Below are 22,790 nucleotides of genomic sequence, written 5' to 3'. Positions count from 1 at the left end.
CTTCCAGGATGGGAACCTCACTCCAGCTATAGAAGGGTTCAAGATAGTTTGGCTCACCGGTTGCTCTCATGGGGGCTGGAGGGAAAGGAGATATTCTTTTACTGAGCCAGGCAAGTGGAGGGTGAGGAGGGAGTGGTTAGTACTGGGGGGGGTGGTTTATCTGCCAGTGGACCTCAGGTTCCATTCACTCAGCTGATTTAAAAGCCAGGCCAACAGGCATCACAGGTACGGCCTAATGACACTCACTTGTTCAGGTAGGCACCATCCCTGTGGAAATAAGATATGCAGTCCTGAGCCCATTCCCTCTGCTGCTGTCCTCTGGGGTCCAAGAAATAGCTGTGCATGAATAGATCTTCATTTCTCTCTGCTCCCTCCTCCCTTTTGGGCAAAATGCCTTTCCGGGCCAGCTTGTATTGGTCAACATCCGTCCACCCATCATCCATCTGTCCATCCATCCATTCGTCTATCCTCCCACCCACCCACACATTCATTAAAATAATTTTATAGACGTTTTCCCAGATGAACTTTGATTTCCTGCCCTTGGAGTTGTGACCGTGACGCCCAGGAGGGCTCATGTGTAGCTGTGGGTAGAGAAGTACACTCCTTGTCTCAGATGCCTCCTGTGCCTTCCAGAGTCCCCTGTTTTATCCACCTCACTGCCACCCCCCTCAGCCATGGCACTTCTCCATTACAAACAAGCTTCAGTCTTATCTAGGACTGAGGAGTCATGCAGCTTTGCCCCCAATCCCAACATCTTCACCATAACAGGCTGGGGTACCAAACTGAGCCCTCTCCATGCCCCTGACCCCATGTAGATACCAATCCCCCAAAAAGAGCCATTTATACTCTATTTATAGTCATGCACCTGTACAGCATTTTTCATAAGTTATGTAGTAAATAGTCTGTGTGATTTGTGTTTTAGTGTGTCTCACTTGGAAATGAGGCAGGGTTCTTTCTTCTATGAAATGTAAAGCACAGAAATACCATCCTTGTATATTTTGTAATACCACCTTGTAAACACGCCTCTGTGTCCACGCCACCTGCACACTCTGTAAATATGTAAGTTAAACCCAACAGTGGCTGTGACCATCTTTGCACTCCAATGATTTTTTAAAAATGGAATCGTTATACCTGGGTTGATTTTTTTTTTCTATTTTTTACTGGTTGTGAGAAGGGGTAAATAAAAGACAATCAAACCCAAAAGGAGTGTGTTGCTTTCGGGAAATGAAGGGCTACCTTGGGTCTTAATATGAGGTAGATTTCCTCACTTAAACCCATCACTGGGACCCTTGTTCAAAAATTCAGGGGAAATGTCATTATAGCTACCAAAGTATTAAGCCTTCATGATATCTCCCTTGCCTTATGAATATTTTCTGTTGAGTGCTGTGCTAACTAAAATATTTAAACTAGTATGACTTTTATGGCTCATCTTTGTATTGTGCAATGCCAATTTTGGATGGAAGTGTGCAATGCTAAAATTACCTAGCTCTTGTTTTGCAGCTCGGACATGCCTTTTGTTCCTGCCAGAACAGAGAGGTGCCTGCTCAAAACTAACCTACTGGTACTAATTTCACTTTCTCTTCACAGTCCATCAGGGCTGTGTACCTCCCTGACTAGTAAGAGCTGGAAGGAAAAGGGTCAAGGGGCCCCCTTTCTGTGTCATCCTCTTGAGCCCAGGTGGTCGGCCAATAAAGGGGAGCAGTTTGAGTGAGAAAGGTGGGTCCCTTAGTCCTCGGTGCTCCTTAGGACGCTGTTGTCTTTTTGCTACGTTTCACGGCATTTCTGGTTTGATGAACAGTGGCCATGAAGTCTAAATAAGTATTAAGGGTTTATTCTATTGACTTTTGCAGTGTTGGGGGTCCAATGCAGGGCTTCGCATATGCTTAACCACTGAGCTGCGGACCCTGTCCAAGAGTTGATTTTCAGCTAGGGGACGTGTGCAGGAAGACTGTTCACTGGGAGCTCTTCTTTTGAGGCCAGCCATAACCAGTGCTCAGACTGTGTCACCATCATCAGCGGTGCTGAACCTGTGCCTGGATCACTCGGAGACCTGGCCTCCACTGCCAGCTCTGTAAGTTACTTTCTCAGTGTTGGTTTTTCTTACTTGGGTTATAGGACAGTAATACTTAACTTGCTAAGATTATTAAAATCCAGTCAGCACTCAGTATGCTCAGGGGGAATTGTTTCTAGGACCTTACCCCCAACCTTGCAGATGTCAAAATAGGAGATGTTCAAGTCCTTTATTATAGCAGTCTAGCATTTGCATATAACTTATTCATATGCTTCTAGGGGTTTTGTGGTACTAGAGATTGAGCCCAGGAACATTCTACCTTTGAGTCAGACCCTCAGCCCTATTTTATTTTAAAACAGGGTCTCACAAAGTTGTGGAGAGTCCCACTATTTCACTGAGGCTGTCCTCCGATGTCTCAGCCTTCCAAGTACTAGGATTACAGGAGTGCACCACCACACTAGGCTCCTTCCGTATATTTTAACTCATCTATTAGTTACTTATCATATCTAATATGTTACTTATACCTAATGTAAAGTGAATGATATCTAAATAGTTGTCTAACTATATTCTTATCTAACTATATAGTTCAAAGACTAATGACAAGAGAAACATCTGTTCAATACAGATGCAAATTTTTTTTTTACTGCCTGGGCACCTTTTCAAAGGAATTGAAATCAGAATATTCTAGTGATACATGCAGATCATTTTATGTTTATAGTACCACAATTCACAATGAGCTAAATCATAGAACCAGCCTAGATGTCCACCAACAGATGAATGATTTACAAAATTATGAGGTATATACACAGTCGAATTCCACTTAGCAATAAAGAAGAAAGACTGTCATTTGCAGGAAAACGAGTGGATCTAGAGAACATATGCTAAGTGAGATTAGCCAGTCATAGAAAGTGAAGGGTCATGTGTTTTCTCTCATATGTGTGTGTAAGTAAGGGAGAAATTGGGGTATAAAAGGAACTCTGGATAAAAGGAGAAACCCCAGTGAAGAGACAGAGGGGCATGTTGAGTGGCAGTGTGTGCCAAGGATGGGGAAGTTCCTGTGGCTTTAGGCCGCTGAGCTCGGGACCTAAAAGGGAAAGATGTTCAAGGTTCCAGGTCATCTATCTTCTGGCTCTGCTCCTTCCTCAACTCAGTCATGCTGGGACCTTCGAGGCATCCAGGATTCTGGTCTCAGCCTCTCAGCACAGAGACAAGAGAATTCATTGGCAGTGCTCCACACACCACAGACTGATGCGCATAGGCACGTCATCTGCACAGGCAGCCTCCAGTCCACTCCCCCTGAACCGCTCACCTTCCACAACAGCTTCCTAGGTTTGAATGTGTATTGGCTTGTGCTCTAGGCATGGCATATATGGTCAATGAAGGCACATTTCTACTTCCAAGGACCTCCATCTGCCAAGGGAGAGACAGAGAGGAGTGCTCCCATGTGAGCTTTGCCAGGAGGCTGGGCCAACCTGAAAGCAGACTCGCCTTTTATCCCCCATCCCACAGTTTGGGTATGATTTGAGTGTCTTGCAAGGGTCCGTTATGTTAAAATCTTGGTCACGGAGTGATGGTATTTAGAGGTGCTGTGAACTTTTAAGAGGTGGGGCCTAGTGGGGAAGTTTTCAGGACATTAGGAGAAGCTCTTTAAGGAGAATGTGAGACACCTGTCTGTATGTGCCTGTCTGCTCCTCTCTCTCTCTCTCTCTCTCTCTCTCTCTCTCGCTCTCTCGCTCTCTCGCTCTCTCGCTCTCTCGCTCTCTCGCTCTCTCGCTCTCTCGCTCTCATTCTCGCTCTCTCTTCAAGGAGAATGTGAGACACCTGTCTGTATATGCCTGTCTCCTCTCTTCCTCTCTCTCTCTCTCTCTCTCTCTCTCTCTCTCTCTCGTGTGTGTGTGTTGAACCCAGGTGTATTCTATATCCAATCTACATCCCAAGCCCTATCTTTTTTTTTAAAAAACAGGGTCTTGTTAGGTTAATGAGAGTCTCACTACTTGCTGAGTGATCCCAGTACTTCCTTGTAATAACAGTACTTGGGAGACTGAGAGAGGATGATTATAGATTTGCAATCAGCCTCAGAAACGTCAAGAGGCCCTCAGCAACCTGAAACAGTGAGACCCTGTTTCAAGATAAAAAACAAGACAAGGCTTGGGGTATGACTCAGAGGCATAGGCAGAAGCAGAGGCAGAGTGCCTTTGGGTTCAACCTCAAGGACTGAAAAAAAAGAGAGAGAGAAGAAAAGAAAAGAATATTTCATTGGAGCCAGGGTCTTGCTAAGTTTCCCATGCTGGCCCTGAATCTGCAATCACTTCATCAGCCTCAGCCTTGCAAGTGTCTGGGACTACACACGAGTGCTACTGCACCTGACAGATCTCTACTCCCACACCTCCACACTTGCTTTGATTTGAAATGTAACCATTTGCATGTTTGCACTTCCACCATTTGCAACAGCTTCACCAAATATTAAACCAAAGGAGTCAACCCATTTCAAACTTGAACCTCCAAAATTGTGAGCTAAATAGAGCATTTCCATTTATAAGTTTAGTTGTCTCTGGTATTTGGTTATAATAATGAAAAACTGACTAATATACTCCATGGTTTTGTCACATTTGTGATCCTTAGGCTTTTATCTAAAAATGTAAATAAGATTTCTATTTACAGGTGTTGCTGCGAAAATTAAATGAAACCTTCTCAAACCTCAGGTATTAGCATTTCTCCTTGAAAATGTTTGCTCCATCTACCTACAACCTCCACAATGACCTCATGAACATCACTGCCTAGTTTTGCATCATCCTAAGAAACAATACTTGTAAAATAACGGATTCTATGTTCAAGTCCTATTTTCTCTAATAAACGTAATAGCTATTAGAATTTTAGAAGTTCAGTCAGGTGCCACCTACACATCTCGAATACCCCTAAGGGTAATAAATACAGGACTGATATGCATCATGAAAGCACCTACACAGGGCTTCGTAGTGTGAAGCTTAAGTACATACACATGAGCTGATTCTGAGGAGCAGGCACACAGGAGGTGAGAGGACCCAACCCACAGGAAGGTAGAGGGGGAAGGAAGGAAGACACTGAAGAAGAGTCAGTTACAGCTAAGCACAGCACAGCACTGGAGCTCAAGCTGTCACCAGGCAAGTAAAAGGAACTGGGAATGAGAGAATAAAAAAAGAAGCAAAGGCCTGTGGCCAAAAGAGCAAAGACCTTGGAACATTCAAGGAGTTGCCAGCATGGCAGTACCAATGAAGATAAGTGTGTGAGAACACAGCCTGCAGAGAGAGAAAGCTGAGGTCAAGATAAGGAAGAGTATCTATACTCTTTGAAGAGTTTGGACTTGATTCTCATAGACATGGTAGAACACAGAGGTTGTAGTCCCAGGAGCCAACAAATTCTGATTTTCAGCCTAAGGAGATCTCAGGAGAATTTCTTGGAATGACTCAGGACACTTGCCTGTGCCAAGGTTGATAAACTAATTTGTTTGTTCTTTCTCTTTTTTTTGTTTTGGTGTTGGAGATTGAATATATAGGATCATTCTGCTTCCAAGCTATACCTCTAGCCCTTTTATATCTTTTATTTTGAAACAGCATCTTCCTAAGTTGCTGAGTCTGGCCTCAAACCCGTGATTCTACTTTCTCAGCTTCCAAAGTACTGGGATTATAAGTATGTGCCACTGTACCAGGCTCTGTCTTGTTCTTTAACTGGGGCTTTCAAATAAATCAGCCCATATAAAACTATTGGCTTATTTTTGCAGAAATGAGCATTTTGTTTTGATATCAGCTTCTACTGTCTTAAAGAGCTGTTATTGTTCCATTTTTAGTCATCTAGCTAATGGTAAAAACCAGAAACCTAGAAGCCATCTTCAATTCCATCCTCTACCCTGTCCTCCACAGCCAGGGTCAGCAGACCTGTCAATCTTCCCTTTAGAGTGTTGAGCCAGTTTGTCCCTTCTTGGTATTCTGCTACTCATGTAATTCATATCTTTCCTCTCTTGCCTCAGTGTTTTGTAATGGTCTCCCAAGAAGTCTCAATTCTGGGCATATCTGGATTTAAGACTTAACAACTACAGGATCTCAAGCAAATCCCTTCACTTACTAAGTCTCATTTTTCTTGTCTGTCACATGGGGATAACACATTAATACAGCTGTCTTGTGGGATTGTTGTAAGGATTATGTTGGCTGGTGATGACTGAGATCTGGAGTGTTCCCTGTCATAGTTTTTGTGTCACCATGGGTTCTTTTATTAGCTCAGTATAGAAATAAAGATCCAGAAAATCCTTAATGTGCTACTAAAGTGGGATTTATTACAAAGCAAGAGGAAAAGCATTACACTTGAGAAGAAGATGGTAGAGTGCTCAAAAGAGAGACACTGCCACCCCCTGGATTTTCAGGGTTTATATGTAAATCCTATTTCTTTATCTCATGAGAGCTGGCATCTAGAGCTGGCCAGGCCCATCACAATAGGGTATGTCCTCATCAGCAACCCCAGTTGAAACATCTCTTCCTCTCTTATTAACTTGCATATATCTGTAGGCAAGGAATAGAATATTGAGATCAATCCAACTACTTACTGATGTATGGGATGAAGTTGGGCCCCAGCCTCAGGGATGTATGCAAGCAACATGTCACATGGAGGAATGTCCCAGGTTCCTGCAACCATCCAAAGGACTCTAGTAAATAATCATTTGTGGTTTTATCTGGAGCACTGTTTGGAGATTAATGGCTTTAATCTTGTTGGAGACAAATTGACCATATGATTTAGTAAACATGGGCCAAAATATGAAACCTTTTCAATAATTTAAAAATATAATCATAAGCTTCACCTTCCACAAACATTCTGGGACATACTCAAACTTTCTGCAACTTTTTTTCTTTTTTCTTTTCTTTTCTGCTTTTTTTCTTTTTTCTTTTTTGTGTTGCTGGGGATAAAATCCAGGGGCCTTCTACCTCCATGATACCCTCCAAGACCTATTTTATATTTTATTTGGAAACTGGGTCTCACTAAGTTGCTGAGAGCCTCACTAAGTAGCTGAGGCTGGCTTCGAACCTACGCAATCCTTCTGTCTCAGTCTCCCAAGAACTTTTTTCTTAAGCTTTTGATTTTTACTCTAGTTTTTCCTTTTCAATTTGAGACAATCTTAGGATAAACTTTACTTTATCATACAAAATTCTTTTTATCCCAAAAATGTTCTCTTTCCTTTTTATCCTTCCTTACCCAAACTTCGCATACTCATGTACCTTCTTTACATCTCTCTTTTATTCCTACATACTGGTTTCTTTCTGCCATACTTCCTTTCTTTACATGGGGCATGACATCTGTTTTTGGAGTTTTCTACTTATATCAGGTACAAATTGGGTCAGAAATTTATCTCTAAGGGTGGCCTCCCCTTCTACTGATTCCAGGGTCAAAATCATAAATGCAACAATGGCTTTCTTAAAATTTTCCAGGAAGATCATTGGAAGTTTATTTGGGCCTTCATGTTTGGTTGTGAACTGCCCACAATTGAGGGGTTTAACTTCAGTTTTTCTCAGTCCTTCTAGTATACAATATAAATAAGAATTATTGCCCACCTCCTGGGAAACCTGGTTAAAACCTTTTTCCTCTCCAAAGATGTTAGGGTTTGATTCAGGAGCAGCTGTATGTCTCTCCAAGTGAGGTTGTATAAGGTCAGTAACTCAAAAGTTTGTACATATTGGTCAGGGCTGGTTGTGTACCTACCTAGGTCTTTTCTGATCTTCTTAAGCTCAGCCTGTGACAATGGTTCGTGGGCAATCTGGGGATCATACTCCCCTCCTACTACTGCAACAAGAGACATCATTCTCATGGGTATAAGGAGAGGCTTCATAGATGCCGTGGCTCTTATAGTGTTGTCATCCTGTTTTGCTGGGTTCATATTTCTTCCTGGTATATTTCTTCGATATTGCAAAATGCAGTGGTTTCAGCTCACATGGAAAAGAAGCCCTCATTGAGTCCTGAAGTTGGGTGCCAAAACTATTATGGTTTTGGTGTCACCATGGGTCCTTTGTCTCATCCCTGTATAAAAATAAAAAGCCAGAAATCTCTGATAGATTAACAAAGCTAAGAGGTTTATTGCATGGTGAAAGGAAAAGTACCACCATAAAGAGAAAGATGGTGGAACACTAAAAAAAGAGACACTGCTGCCCTCTGGACCTTCAGGATCCAAGTCTTATTTCCTTATCTCATGAGAGCCAGCAGCTAGACTTGGGTTGTCACAACAGGGTATGTCCTCATCAGCAACCCCAGTTAAGCAGTCACAGGGTCTTAGTCCCAGCCACCATGACCAGAACATCCCATAGGGCTCATGTGCTGAAGACTGGGTCCCCACGCAGCAGTGGTCAGAGGTGGCATTCTTGGGAAGTCTTTGGATCAAGAGTTGAGTCAATCCACTGATGGTCTGATAATCTAAAGGCACTCCTGGGAGGTGGCAAACAGTGTAGGTGGTGGGGTCTATTTAAGAAAGTAGGTGACTGCGCTGTACCCTAGAAGGGGACATCTGGGTCCCTCAGCACCTTCTTGTTGGCTGTCTTGATCTGAGCAGCTCTGCTTAGCCATGTGCTTCCCACCATGATGTTCTGCGTCTCTCAGGCCTGAAGCAAGGGATTCAGCTGACCTTGGACTGAAACTGGTATTCAGAGCAAGTCTTTCCATCTTCAAGTCCTCTTCCTCAAGTTTTTTTTTTTTTTTCACAGTGATGAAAAAGCTTACTGACATAGACAATGAGTATAAACCACTCATCCTGCATGGCACATAACAGAAAGGCAACAAACTCTTGGTATTAATCGTCTATCCCCCAGCCTGGTATAGTGGTACATGTCTGTAATCCCAGTTCTTGGGAGGACAAGACAAGGGAATCACAGGTTCAAGGCTAGCTCTTGAGGTGAGAGACCAACAATTTTGCAAATATGTTTTAAAACTATCAAAACTACCTCTGGTTGCAATTCATTTGCATTCCTTCCACATGTAAAACACACTCCTGTGCTTTTAAGATGTCCATAATTCTCTTGCACAATAGCTTCGGGCAGAGGCTTATAGACCAAGATTTTGCCCACTGTGTGTGGATGAAGCTCACTGGATGTGATTTCTCAGGCACAGTTCATTGAATATTATTCCTCTCCATTTGAAATCCTGAGAGATAAAGAAACAAGTTATATGCACTTTATATACCCAGCATTGTATGAAGAGACAGGTATGCATTATAGACCTTTGCATTTGAAGGGGGATAGGTGGCTAGACAGCACACACTGTCCCTAATCCACAGCAATTCTGAAATTCAGCTGGCTACGTGTGGCAAGTTTATTGATTAGCATTCAGTCCTCTTCCTCCTTGGGGATGATTCTTCATAGGTCTTGACTTCACTCTCTGAGTTTATATTTTTATCTTCTGATTTAATTTTCCTTTTCTATAAAATATAGCCCAGTTTTTTTCAGCTGAGAATCCTTTCTAAAGAAATTTGCAGGTCTGTCTTTCCTCATTTTGCTGTGCCTCTGTCCTTTTGGTTCAAGCTGGAAGTGATTTTGCTAATACAGTGGCCCCAAAATATATGTGATCTTATTATTAATCTTATTGTGGCCCACTCAGTTAGACAATATCACACCCATACATCTCATAGCAATTAGCCTTTCCTATCCCGGGTTGCCTGTACATGGTTGAGGAATGAGTCCCCGCGACTCTTGGAAGCTCAATGTTTAATGGAATGGATCTGAGGAGAATGGTTTTAACATCCTTAAAGATAGTTTTGTCTAGATGAAAGGACCCATAGGCACATCCTGAAATCTCTCTGGGATCTAAATTTAAGATTTCACAGTCATACCCTTGACTCTATCATTGGATAGTATTTCCCTAAAAGAGCCCTAGATTTCAACTTTACTCAGAGTCATCTCTTAATTTGAGAGTTGGTTGCTATCTGGAGAGACTGGGGGTGAGAAATGGTTTCATTTTTCTTGCCTCCCCAAATCTGGCTTCTATTTAAAAAGACATGATTTTGTTCCTTTCTCTCCTCAAATTTTTTTTTGCATGCTATGAATCAAACCCAGGGCCTTACACATACAGAGCAGGCTCTGTACCACTGAACTACATCCCCAGCAAGAGGCAAGGTGGCACCTTCCATGTTCCATTTGGAAATGTCCTTAGCTAAATCATCTTTATACACACTCTGGTTTTCCTTGGTACCACATGTAACAGTGTTACTAAACTTCCCTGTACTGCACAAATAGTCATTTGTAATTCCTTAAATTACAAATGACAATTTTCTTACTTGCCTTGAAGCCATCACTAACAGTCACCCTTTCGGCTTCTATTAACACTCTCCAACTATTAACATTACCTTCTGCCTGTTGTATGGTCCCAGAGCCAATGCCGCATATTTTAGATTCTTTTCAGGCACACTTCCTCACTGTATCAACATCGGTTCCAGTTTTCTATAGTTGTGTAACAAATTGCATTTAAGATTACCAGCAGTCGCCAAGCTCCATGACACAACTATAATCCCAGTACTTGAGAGGCTGAGATGAGAGGATTTCAGGTTTGATGCCAACCTCAGCAATTTAGTGAGACCCTCGGCAACTTAGCGAGACCTTATCTCAAAATAATAAAAATAAGGGCTGCAGGTATAGCCTAGAGGTAGAATGCCCCTGGGTTTAATCTCCAGTACAATATATATATTTTGGTGGTACTGGGGTTCCTGGAAGCCCTTCTACCTCCGGGGCTACACTCCCAGACCTATTTTATACTTTTTTATTCCCAGACCTATTTTATACTTTTTTATTTTTGGAAACAGGGTCTCTTAAGCCAGTGCAGCTGACTTCGATCCTCCTGTCTCCACCTCCCAAGCACAGGGATTACAAGATTACAAGCATGTGCCACCATGCCTGGAGATATATATATTACTAGCAGTAATTCTTTTTATCACTTTTCAGAGTTCTAGAGGTTGACCGGTACATTAGCTTGCTAGCACTGCTACAACAAAGTACCACAAACAGGTGATTTAAAACTCCAGAAACTTGTCTCACAGTTCTAGAGGCTGAAACTCTGAACTTAAGATATTGGCAGAGCTGTGCTCCCCAAGACACTTGGGGTCATCCCTCCTCACCTTTTCTTTGCTTCTGGTCACCCTGACAACAATGTTTGGTGTCTGCTGGCATGTAGATGCATTGCACTAATCCTCTGTCCTCATAAGGCATTTTTCCCATGTCTTTGCATTGTCCAAATTTCTCTGCATGTCTGTCTCTAGGTCCAAATTTCCCCCTTTTATAAGGACCCCAGTCATATTGGATTAAGACTCACCCCAAAGACCTCATTTTAACCTGACTGCCTCTTTATTTTTATTTTATTTTTTATTTATATATATTAATTTTATATATATTTTATTTATTTATTATTATTATTTGTAATCATACATCACTTTGGAATACAAGACTTGAGAGGATACACAAGCACATATCCAATAAGCCCTAATCCAATCCCCATCCCATTCCCTCCCCCCCATCCCATGCTTAATTGGTGATTATCTTTAATATAACTGTTTACATACCTCATGAGTTTTAAAGAGATTCCATCCTCCCCCATCCCCTCCCCTCTGATTGGTCACCTTAATTGCTTCTTAATAGGGCCCTTTCTACTACCTCCTCCTGTTACTCCTTTCCTCCTAGTTCTTGCTAATTAGGGGAAGCATCTGGATTTTATTTTTTTTTGTTTTTGTTTTGTTTTGGTTTTGGTTTTTTTGGTGGTAATGGGGGTGGAACCCAGAGGCTTTCTACCTCCGGGCTATACTCCCAGACCTTTTTTATATTTTATTTGGAAACAGGGTCTCACTAAGTTGCTGAGAACCTCACTAAGTAGCTGAGGCTGGCTTCGAACTTGTGCAATCCTCCTGTCTCAGCCTCCCAAGCGCGGGGATTACAGTTCTGTGCTATCTCTTTTTGCATGCCATATTGCAAGTTCCAATCCCACTCTTGACGGCCCCAGTAGTGGCCTAGCCACCCGAAGAACTCTTATCCCAACCTTGTTGGCTCCAGCACCGGCCTTGCCTCATGGGAGACCCCGATCCTGGTCTCGCTAGCCCCCGCACCGAACTAACCCCTCGGCTGGCTCCTCTCCCGGCCTCAGAGCCCCCAGCACTGGCCTAGCATCATGACAGGCTCCGGTCCCAGCCTTGCTGACCCTGGCACTGGCCTAACCGCTCGGCAGGCTCCTATCCTGGTCTTGTAAGTCCCAGCTCCATCCTTGCCTTACGGCAGTTTCTGATCCCGGTCTCACTGGCCCTGGCACTGGCCTTATCCCTCAGCAGAGTCCGATCCCAGCCTCAGAGGTCCCAGCACCGGTCTTGCCTCATGGCAGGCTTCAATCCCAACCTTGCTGGCCCCGGCACCGGCCTAACACCTCAGCTGGCGCCGATCCCTGCCTCGGAGGCCTCAGTAGTGGCCTTGCCTCACGGCAGGCTCTGAACCCAGCCTCATTGGCCCTGGCACTGACCCCACCCCTCAGCAGGCTCCAATCCCAGCCTTGGAGGCCACAGCACCGGCCATACCTCAAGGCAGGCTCCGATCCTGGCCTTGCTGGCCCCGGCACCAGTCTAACCCCTTGGCAGGCTCCTATCTAGGCCTTGGAGGCCCCGGCACCAGCCTTGCCTCACAGCAGGCTCCAATCCCAGCCTCTATGGCCCCAACACTGGCCTAACCCCTCAGCAGGCTCCGATCCCGGCCTTGGAGGCCTCAGCACCAACCTTGCCTCGCGGCAGGCTTCCATCTCAGCCTCGCTAGCTCCGGCACTAGCCTAATGCATCAGCTGGCTCCGATCCTGACCTCGGAGGCCCCAGCAACAGCCTCATCTCACGGCAGGCTCTGATCCCGGCCTCGCTGGCCCTGGCACCGACCTAACCCCATGGCAGGGGGGCAGGCTCCGATCCCGGCCTCAGAGGCTCCATCACCTGCCTTGCCTCACAGCAGGCTCCGATCCAAGCCCTCTCTTCACCCAGCAGGTTGTTCCATGTTCCCGAGGTGCGTGGTGGTAGTATTCTACCTCTGAGGTAATTTCTTCAAAAGTTCCAGGTGTATTACGTCGGATCTCTGCCTCCCCTGAGTACTTGCCGCTGCCAATGCGACTGCCTCCACCATTTCAAATCTTTCCCAAGCTCTTTTCCCATACCGCATAATGTCCAGTATTCCTAAGCATGCGCGACAGTAGCATTCAACCTTTCGGTAATTTCTTCAGAGGATCAAGGTGGGTTGGATCAGATGTCTGTCTCTCCCAAAGACAGGTCTCCACCACCATCTCGGCTACTGCTGCTGCCACCGCCTTCCTCCTAGGTCACCGCTAGACTCTCTCCTTACAAGCGATGTCCAGGATTCTTAAAGATGTAGAGAAGCCTCAGTCCTCCTTCGCGGGGAATTTTTCCAAAAGTTCCAGTTCAGATGTATATGTTTTGTCTGCACCTCCAATATTCTAGCTGCCACCTCAGCCATCTTAGGCCCTCTCGAATATTTTTCTTTTCCCTTTTTTTTTTTTTTTTAGAAGAGAAGAGAGTATGTGTGATTTGGGGCGTATGTGGGATCAGGCTTTTGGTAACGATGAAAACTTTTTTTTCATTCCAGGTATGTGGGGTGGGGGTCGCCTAAGGGTGCCCTGCCAGCTCCTGCCCATCCGCCCAGGGTCGGGGCCTGGCGCCCGGACCTCAAGGTCCTTCCGGGTGGGGAGGGGTCACCTAAGGGTGCCCCACCAGCGCCTGCCCATCTGCCCAGAGTTGGGGCCTGGCGACCTGGACCTCAGGGTCCTTCCGGGTGGGGAGGGGTCGCCTAAGGGTCCGACTGCATTTTTAAAGACACAATTTCTAAATGAAGTTGCATCCAGGGGTGCTGGGGGTTAAGACTTCAAGATGTAATTTTGGGGGAACACAACTCATCCTGTAACAACTGGGCTCAGCTGGTGGCTCTCACTCAGTCAGTCTCTCTAGCAGGTGCTGTTGGGCGCTGGCTTGGCTCGTGGCATCTCTTGCTCATTTTTATGTCTGAGTTTCTGTTCTGGCTGCTGGCTAAGACCTGGGGTTGCAGGATGTCAGGAAGAGTACTTACATATGGTCTCACCATGTAGCTGGGGTTTCTGAGAGTATGACCACAAGAGGAAGGAGAATTCGACTCCAGCTTTTAGGAGAGAAGTATCAATGGATTTCAGACATATATTTTGTTTTATCATACTGGAGATTGAATCCAGTATAGTCTACCACTGAGATGCACTCCCAGCCCTTTCCTTTTTATTTGGAAACAAGGTCTTGCTAAGTTACTGCATGGTAGCCTTGAACCATGATCCTCCTGTCTCAAACCCTTAAGTACTGGGATCACAAGTGTACACCACAGCAACCAGCTGCATATTTATTTATCTCTCTCTATATATATATAGATTGATTGATTGATTGATTGATTGTGGTACTGGAGGTGGAACCCAGGGACAATTGACCTCCGAGCTACACCCCGAGTCCTATTTTTTTATTCTTTATTTTGAAACAGGGTCTCACTGAAGTACAAAGGGTCTCACTAAGTAGCTGAGGCTGTCTGCAGACAGCGATCCTCCTGTCTCAGCCTCCCAAATACTGGGCTTACAAGTGTGCGCCACCACGCCCAGCTGGGCAGACATATGTTTAAAGCACAACTTCTATCTCCTAATCCTTTCACTGTGCTGCCCAGTGTTTCTGTGTGTGTGTGTGTGTGTGTGTGTGTGTGTGTATGTTTCTGTGTGTGTGTATGTGTGTGTGTGCATGCGTGTGCATATGCATGTGTGTATGTTCTAAAGCATATCTGATCATGACATTCTCCTGCTTACAACTCTTTAATAATGTCTCATTTCCACTGACATCCAGGCCAACTCTTAGAACATGACCTTAGATACCTTCCTTTCCGCTGTCGTCTCTGCCAAGGACCAGGTAGACACCGGGGAACTGTCAGTGTGAGGTCTCCTTAGGGCATTGGAAGTAATGAAACCTGATTGCTGGTTGAGTAAGATAACTTCCCAAATCAATACAAGCTGAAATTGAAGCAAGCATATGCAGACATCTGAAAGAGACAGAATGGCTTTCAGGCCAGAAGACTTGGCTGGAAAACCAGGTGCAAGAGTTGCCACATCCAAAGTGAGGCTGTGCTCATCGGAAGCGGAGCTGCTCAGCTGGCGAGGCCAGTTGGCAGGGACCACTCCGGCTTTGCTGGGAGAGAGAGATCCCAGCCCAAGGGCCTGGCCTGCTGGTTCTGACATTCTTACTGGGGAGATGAACACCTTGAATCTCTGACTTGCTGGGACTGACTTCCTAAAATGATGTATTCCGCCACTCTGATTATGACCTGGCTCCCAGACAGCTTATTAAAGGAGAGAATACTCTAGCAGTGCAGGTGGGGAATTTTCTATGATAGTTCTACATCTCTCCACAAATGAATTAACTAATTTCTGGTGTTCGTTCCCAGCCTCCTGGATCAGGCTACTGGGAATCTGTCAGATCTGCTCTCAGCGTTCTTGATGAATTGCAGCAGATTTCTGAGCCCATGGGGCTAAGGATCGACAGGGCTGGAACCTGGATGAGGTCAGAGAGGAGTCTGAGGTTCAGAATTTACAGAGATGCTCATTCTAAAGAGCTTGCAAGTGCTTTTTTCAATCTGGTGCCCATGACACCTCGCTGGCCTCACCCCAATCTCAGCCCTGGTGCTGACTCAGGAAAGCTGGTGTCAAGTTAAGGGATCAACTTTGTCTGATGGAGACTAACTTCCTAGTTTCAGAGGTGCAATTAAAATCTGCTTGGGGAGGGAGAGGGAAGGTATGGGGCGGGAACTGAGTAGGGACCAATTGGGTGTTGTGTACATGTACGTTTCCACTATCTTGTATCCCATTAAGATGGATGACTACCATGCACTAATAAAAAATAAAAACATCTGCTTGGATTTCTTTCCTCTAATTCAGTGGTCCTTTGAACAGAGAACTGAACGTGAGCTGTAAGTACAAAAAAAGTCAGCTCTAATGCAGCCTCCCAGGTCCCCAGGACCCACGTGCACAGGAGGAAGAGGAGTGAGCCCAGGCAAGGTTAGGTCTATCTACAATGATAACACTGAAGGAGTAGGCACGTACCAACGGGGACTATCAGTGTCCCGAGTGCCCAGCTCCAGACTGGCCAGGGGAAGAGATTGAAGTTGACACAGGCTGGCTCATAGACAGGTACATTTCTGTACTAAAATTTGTGTCTGCCAGGAACAGTGGCATACACCAGTAATCATAGTACTTGGGAGGCTTAGACAGAGGGATCACACGTTTGAGGTCAGCCTCGGCAACTTAATGAGACTCTCAGCAACTTATTTAAAGTTGCTGAGCCTGTTTAAAAATAAAAAAATAAAAAGTCAGGCTGGGCGTGGTGGAGCACATTTGTAATCCCAGCATTTGGGAGGTGGAGACCAGAGGAACGCAGTTCACAGAGCCTCAGCTACTTAGTGAGGCCCTTTGCAACTTAGTGAGACCCTGTTTCAAAAATAAAAAGACTAAGCCGGGCGTGGTGGCGCACACTTGTAATCCCAGCATTCGGGAGGCTGAGACCTGAGGATCATGGTTCGCAGACAGCCTCAGCTACTTAGTGAGGCCCTCTGCCAACTCAGTGAGACCCGGTTTCAAAATAAAGAATAAAAAATAGGGCAGGGGGTGTAGCTCAGAGGTAGAATGCCCCTGGGTTCCATCCCCAGACCTGCAAAAAATAAATAAATAAATAAATAAATAAATAAATAAATAAACTAAAAAATAGAGCTGGGGGTGTAGCTCAGAGGTACGACGCCCCTGGGTTCCATCCCTGGTACCGAAAAAAAAAAAAAAAAGTGGCTGAGGGGTATAGCTCAGAAGTAGAATACCTTTAGGTTCAATCCACAGTCTGTCTGTCTGTCTGCCTGCCTGCCTGCCTGTCTGTCTGTCTGTGTGTGTGTAATACACACACACACACACACACACACACACATACACCGTGCATCTACACTTTCTCCTACCTCCAGCTCAACCTTTAGGGAGCATCCCTCTTGCTAACCCCTTTATTGAACCTGGGCCTCAGCTACAAGAAGATACACTGGTTGGCAGAGGTAATTTCTTTATTCCATGCCTTGATCAGTTTTAGATTTCTGATTGCACAGGCAGCTTCTGGCAGGATGTTGGGGCTCTGGGGACACAGCATCGTCCTGACAGGCAAACAGCTCTACCTTGGGCTCATCACCCCAGCACGAGTGGAGTGATGGAGAAGGGCGTGTACTATGGAGTGACAAGACTGCTTTGGAACTGGACAGAAGATGGTGGTCACACAGCACTGTGAATGTAACATGCTACTGAATGTTTCACTTTAAAATAGCGGGTGCATCTCTTCCAGTGTCTTTGTGATGTGGTGGGCACAGGACAGGACAGCTGGAAGCAGAGGACAGAGAGAGGTCTGAGATTTCCCGTGCACCTGTCCCAGCCGATATTTCAGAACTCCTTTCCAATCAGCAGGTTAATGTAGCGAGGCAAGAGCATATCAGGTTGGTCTCAGTCTGGTACTTGGGATTAATGTATCATGAAAAGAATAAAGGATACGGATGAGGTATTTAGAAAGTCAGCAGGGTTGGGAACCCCAGGCAGTAGGGTTTGCACCCCAGCCGGCTTCCCATTTGTCTTTGTCTTCTCCCTCAACCTTCCCTCTCACCCCACCCAGAAGGAGAGCGTGCAGTGGGGCGGCACTCACGAAAAGCCAGATGTGAGGTTGAATTCTGGTCCTGCCACTGAACATCTGTGAGATAATGGCCAAGCTTTTTAACATTCTTAAGCCTCAGTTTCCCCAGCTTCAAAATGGGTACGAGAAACCTATCAGAAGGTAGAAAGTTAAATGGGGTAGCGTTTGCAAACTCGCTGGCAGACAGTCGGTTCCACCAGTGACAGATACACCCAGGCCGGTTTAGTGTGTCGTTTTTGTTTAACTGAAAGCCTCTTTATAATCTTAACAAGAATTAAGAACAAGTGATTACATCAGAACTTTTTTCTCTTCCTTTCTTTCCCTCTCTCTTTCCCTCTCCTTCTCTCTCCCTTCCTTTCTTCCTTCTTTCTTCTCTTTCTTTCTTTCTTTCTTTCTTTCTTTCTTTCTTTCTTTTTTCTTTCTCTCTCCCTCTCTTTCTTTCTTCTTTCTCTCCCTTCCTTTTTTCTTCTTTCCCCAATACTGAGAATTGAATCTGGGGGCACTCCATTACTGAGTTACATCCCCAGCCCCTTTTCAAAAATTTTAGTTTTAGATAGTGTCTCATTCAGTTGCCCAGGCTGGCCTCAAACTTGCCACTATCCTGGATCAGCCTTCTGAGTCACTGGGAGTACAGGCATGCACTACCACACCCCCTACACCTCATCAGAATATTTTTTTATTGGTGATACTGGGGATGGAACCCAGGGGCATTCTACCTCCAAGCTATACCCCAATCCTATTTTTTATTCTTTAATTTTGTGTGTGTGTGTGTGGTACTGGGGTTCCTGGAAGCCCTTCTACCTCTGGGCTACACTCCCAGATCTATTTTATACTTTTTTATTTTTGGAAACAGGGTCTCTTAAGCCAGCACGGCTGGCTTCGAACCTGCGCGATCCTCCTGTCTCTGCCTCCCAAGCGCGGGGATTGCAAGCGCGAGCCACCACACCCGGCTTCATAGTAAATTTAAAATATCATAAATCAAGAGTGCATTTAAAAGCTGGGCATGATGGTGCACATCTGTAATCTCAGTACTTGGGAGGCTGAGACAGGAGGATTGATGGTTTGAGGACAGCCTCAGCAAGTAGTGAGACTCTCATCAACCTAGCAAGGCAGTGTTTCAGAATAAAAATAAAATAGAATAGGACTGGGGGTGTAGCTCTGAGGTAGAATGCCCAAGTTCAATTCCCAGTACTACAAAAAAATTTATTTAATTAACTTACCAAACGTCATAGGCTAGCAGCACTCCATTGTAATGGATGCATTGTGCACGGTCAGCTCCATCTAGCACATCAGGCTGGGCCTCCTGTGATCACCTGTGTTTATAAGGTGCTTGGATGATCATCAGGGTTCAGCCACCTGGCCTCCAGGGGTGAGTCCATATCTGGGGCAGAGCTGTCCCCTGCTGGCTGCTGTCCCTGTTCTCAGCAAGCAGGCCCTCTCTTTGAAGCTGCCATGAGGGCCGGGGTGAATCTTGGAGCCCTCAGAACTCCATAGCTCTGCATGAGAACTGAGAGTCTTCTGGGTTCTATACTGGGGGAAGGAGAAAGTCAAAACAACCTGAAAGTCAGTGATCGGGATCTGGAAGTTGAAGAGTTAACAGCATTGTATTGTGTGCTGCACTTTTGCCAGGAGCATAGATTTTAGGTGCTCTTAGCATGCACACGTGAGAGGTAATTATGGGAGGTGAGGGTTATGCTAATTTGTTTACCTGTACTAAGAATTTCACCATGTAAATGAGTCCCAAAACACCATCTTGTACACCTTAAACTTATCTAGATATTTATTTGCACACATACACACACAGACACACACAGACACACACAGACACACACACACACACACACACACACACACACACACACATAGGGGTTCTGGGGATTGACCCAGCATTCTACTACCACTGATTTATATCCCCAGACCTTTTTTTAATTTTTAATTTTTAATTTTTTTTTTTTGGAAACAAGGTCTTGCTAAATTACTATGCACTGGCCTTGAACCTGCATTCCTCCTGTCTCTGTCTGCCAAGTACTAGGATAATAGGCATTCACTGTGGTTCTAGGGAAACCCTATCTAAATAAATAAATGAACAAATAAAGGTATTAAATAATATCAGTTCACTTCAAATTTATTTCAGGTTCATGTAGTATTCTAGTTTAATTGTCTTAAATATATATAGGCAAGAAAGTCTCCAGTTTGAGTTAGAACATTTGGGGGCTTATTTTCTCTCTGTCTGTTTTCTTTTCTTTTCTTTTCTTTTCTTTGGTTATAATTGAATTTACCTGTGTTTCTACTAAAATTTCATCTCTAAAAGAAAATGTATAAACTTGGAAGCCATGCAATCTGGGCTTAGCGCCTGGCTCTTCACAGAAGTCTGCCTTTACCAAGAGACTTAGCTTCCTTGTGCATCAGTTTCTATGTCTGTGAAATAGGAATAAGAATGTCTACTTCACAGGCTGCTGCAAGGATTAAACAAGAAAAACAAAGGTTGTGCACGTAGTAGTCAATACTTAGAAAACGTTAATCCTCTTTTCCTCTTCCTCAACAACAATCTGGTTCAGTTTATACACTGGAAGCCTGAGTTCTGCAGTACACTATTTACTGTTTCATGATCACTGACTATTTTGAATTAGAATGGAGTCTCATTTCAGGTTAAGTATTATTCATTGCAACAGACTGTGAATACATGCTGAAAAACTATAAGATATTATAGTGTAATCACCAGCCTGGCCCATATTTTTATATCAGAAGTATTAGAAAAGCAAATGGAGGAAATGATGGGAAATCATACCGCCTTCCCTATACAAGGATCAGCTTTGTCTGCAAGCATGTCGCAGGTACTGAGCTCCAACAAGGGGATTCATACATTACCGCAATGGTTTGCATTTATTCTTCCTGTTGTGCTTTCCAAAACAAATAATTTAAAGGAGTCACTCAATATATGTTTAGTAAAAATAAAAACCAAGAGTAGTCCTCCTTTATATGTGAAGGTCTGCAGCTCTAGAAGTTTTCTGCCCTCCTTTGACATGCTGAGCAACTTTCCCTGGCATCTCCCCTTGCTCCTAGACTCAGAGGGACTGACTTTCTTTACTTGTCTCCACACCTATACTAGAGAGACCAAAATAATCTGGAAAGACCACTCAGCTGTGAAACAATAGTCTCTTCAAATATTGTTGCTGGGACTATGTAGTTTCCACATGCAAAAGAATTAAGTTTGACCCCCTACTTCACATTATATAAAAATCATCTCAAAATGGATAAAACTCTTGGCAGAAGACAGGAGTAAGTCTTTATGCCCTTGGATTTATCAATAGATTCACAGCTGTGACGCCAAAGCATGAGCATAACATAAAAAGTGATTAATTTGGACTTTATCAAAATTAATGATTTTAGTGCATCAAGATCCCAGTACTTGGAAGGCTGAGTCAGGAGGATCACAGATACGAGGGCAACCTCATCAGTGTAGCAAGACTCTCAGCAACCTAGTGAGACCGTGTTTCAAAGTATATATAAAAAGGGAATGGGGTATAGTTGGAACTCAGAAGTAGAATGCCTCTGGATTCAATCCCCAATACCACACAGACACACAAGAAAAGGCATTATTAGTAAAGTAAAAAGACAACCTACGAATGGGAGAAAGTAATTTGTAAACCATATGTCTGAAGAGGGGCTAGTAGCTAGAATGTACAGATAGACTTCAACTTACATTTCAACCTGAGATCTTTTGACTTTATGATGATGGCATGAAAGTCATATGCATTTGGTAAACTGTACTTCAAGTTTTGAATTTTGATCTTGCAGTACCATGAAGTATGGTACTGGAGCTGTCAAAAATATGATTCTGAAAGTAACCCCTGCTGACTTTTCTCCAGAGGTTCTCTTGACATTGAGTGTGTGGTGTGCTAGGATCTTTTAAAAAATCATTTTCCAAGTTGTGGCACATACCTGTAATCCTAGTACTTGAGAGGCTGACAGGAAGATTGAAGGTTGGAGACCAGCCTCAGCAACTTAGAGAGACTCAGCAAGCTGTCAAGATCCTGTTTCAAAAAATATATATTTATTTATATGTTTTAATATATTTTATATAAATATGATATATATGGCTTAAAGTATATCTCAGAGGTAGAATGCCCCCGGGTCCAATTCTCAATGCCAAAAATGAATAAAATATAATAATTCTCCAAAGCCAGACCAGTGAGGCTTCAATCCAAACTCTGTTATCTACCAACTGGGTGACCTTAGTCAAGATCAAAAACTTCTAGTGCCTCAGTTTCTTAATCTATAAAATGAGAATAATAATAGGATTACTTAGCAGAAGTTGTGTGGAGATCAAATGAATCAAAATAATATGTACAGTCCTTAGAACAATGCTTGGCTCTTTAAGTGGTACCTATTCATACCAGTCCCCATCCATGAACATGGTACTCATTATCATGGAGTCCAAGTCTCCCAAAATTAACCTATAAATAAATATGACTTTAAAATGATTTTGGAAGAGCAAAAGGACCAAAGCAGTTAAGATAACTTTGGACAAAAACAAAAAATGTGACATTGCCTTACAGACAAATATCAAGATGACATCAGATCAGGGAAGAACCCAGCAAATGTAGATAGCTCAGACCATAAAAGAAAATACAAACAAATTTGATCATTGTGTGAGGAAAACCACCATAAGGATAGACTTAAGACCAATAAACCTTCTGGAAAGAATTTACCACTCATATATAGAGAACTCATTTCTTTTACTGATAAATAACTTGAAAATTAATAAAGTACTAATAATATGAACAGGTGCACCATAAAAATGTATACATAAGTAGTCTTAAAAAGAGCCCTGCATGAGCCGGGTGTGGTGGTGCACGCTTCGTAATCCCAGCATTCGGGAGGCTGAGACCAGAAGAGGATCGCAGCTTGCCAACAGCCTCAGCTACTTAGTGAGGCCCTTGGCAACTCAGTGAGACCCGGTTTAAAAAAAGAGAATAAAAAATAGGAGAGGGGGTGTAGCTCAGAGGTCGAATGCCCCTGTGTTTCATCCCAAGACCCGCCACACACACA

The sequence above is a fragment of the Muscardinus avellanarius genome, assembly GCF_963383645.1.
Source record: "Muscardinus avellanarius genome assembly, chromosome: 6".
Taxonomy (NCBI): domain Eukaryota; kingdom Metazoa; phylum Chordata; class Mammalia; order Rodentia; family Gliridae; genus Muscardinus; species Muscardinus avellanarius.
This window is presented reverse-complemented; position numbering follows the sequence as displayed.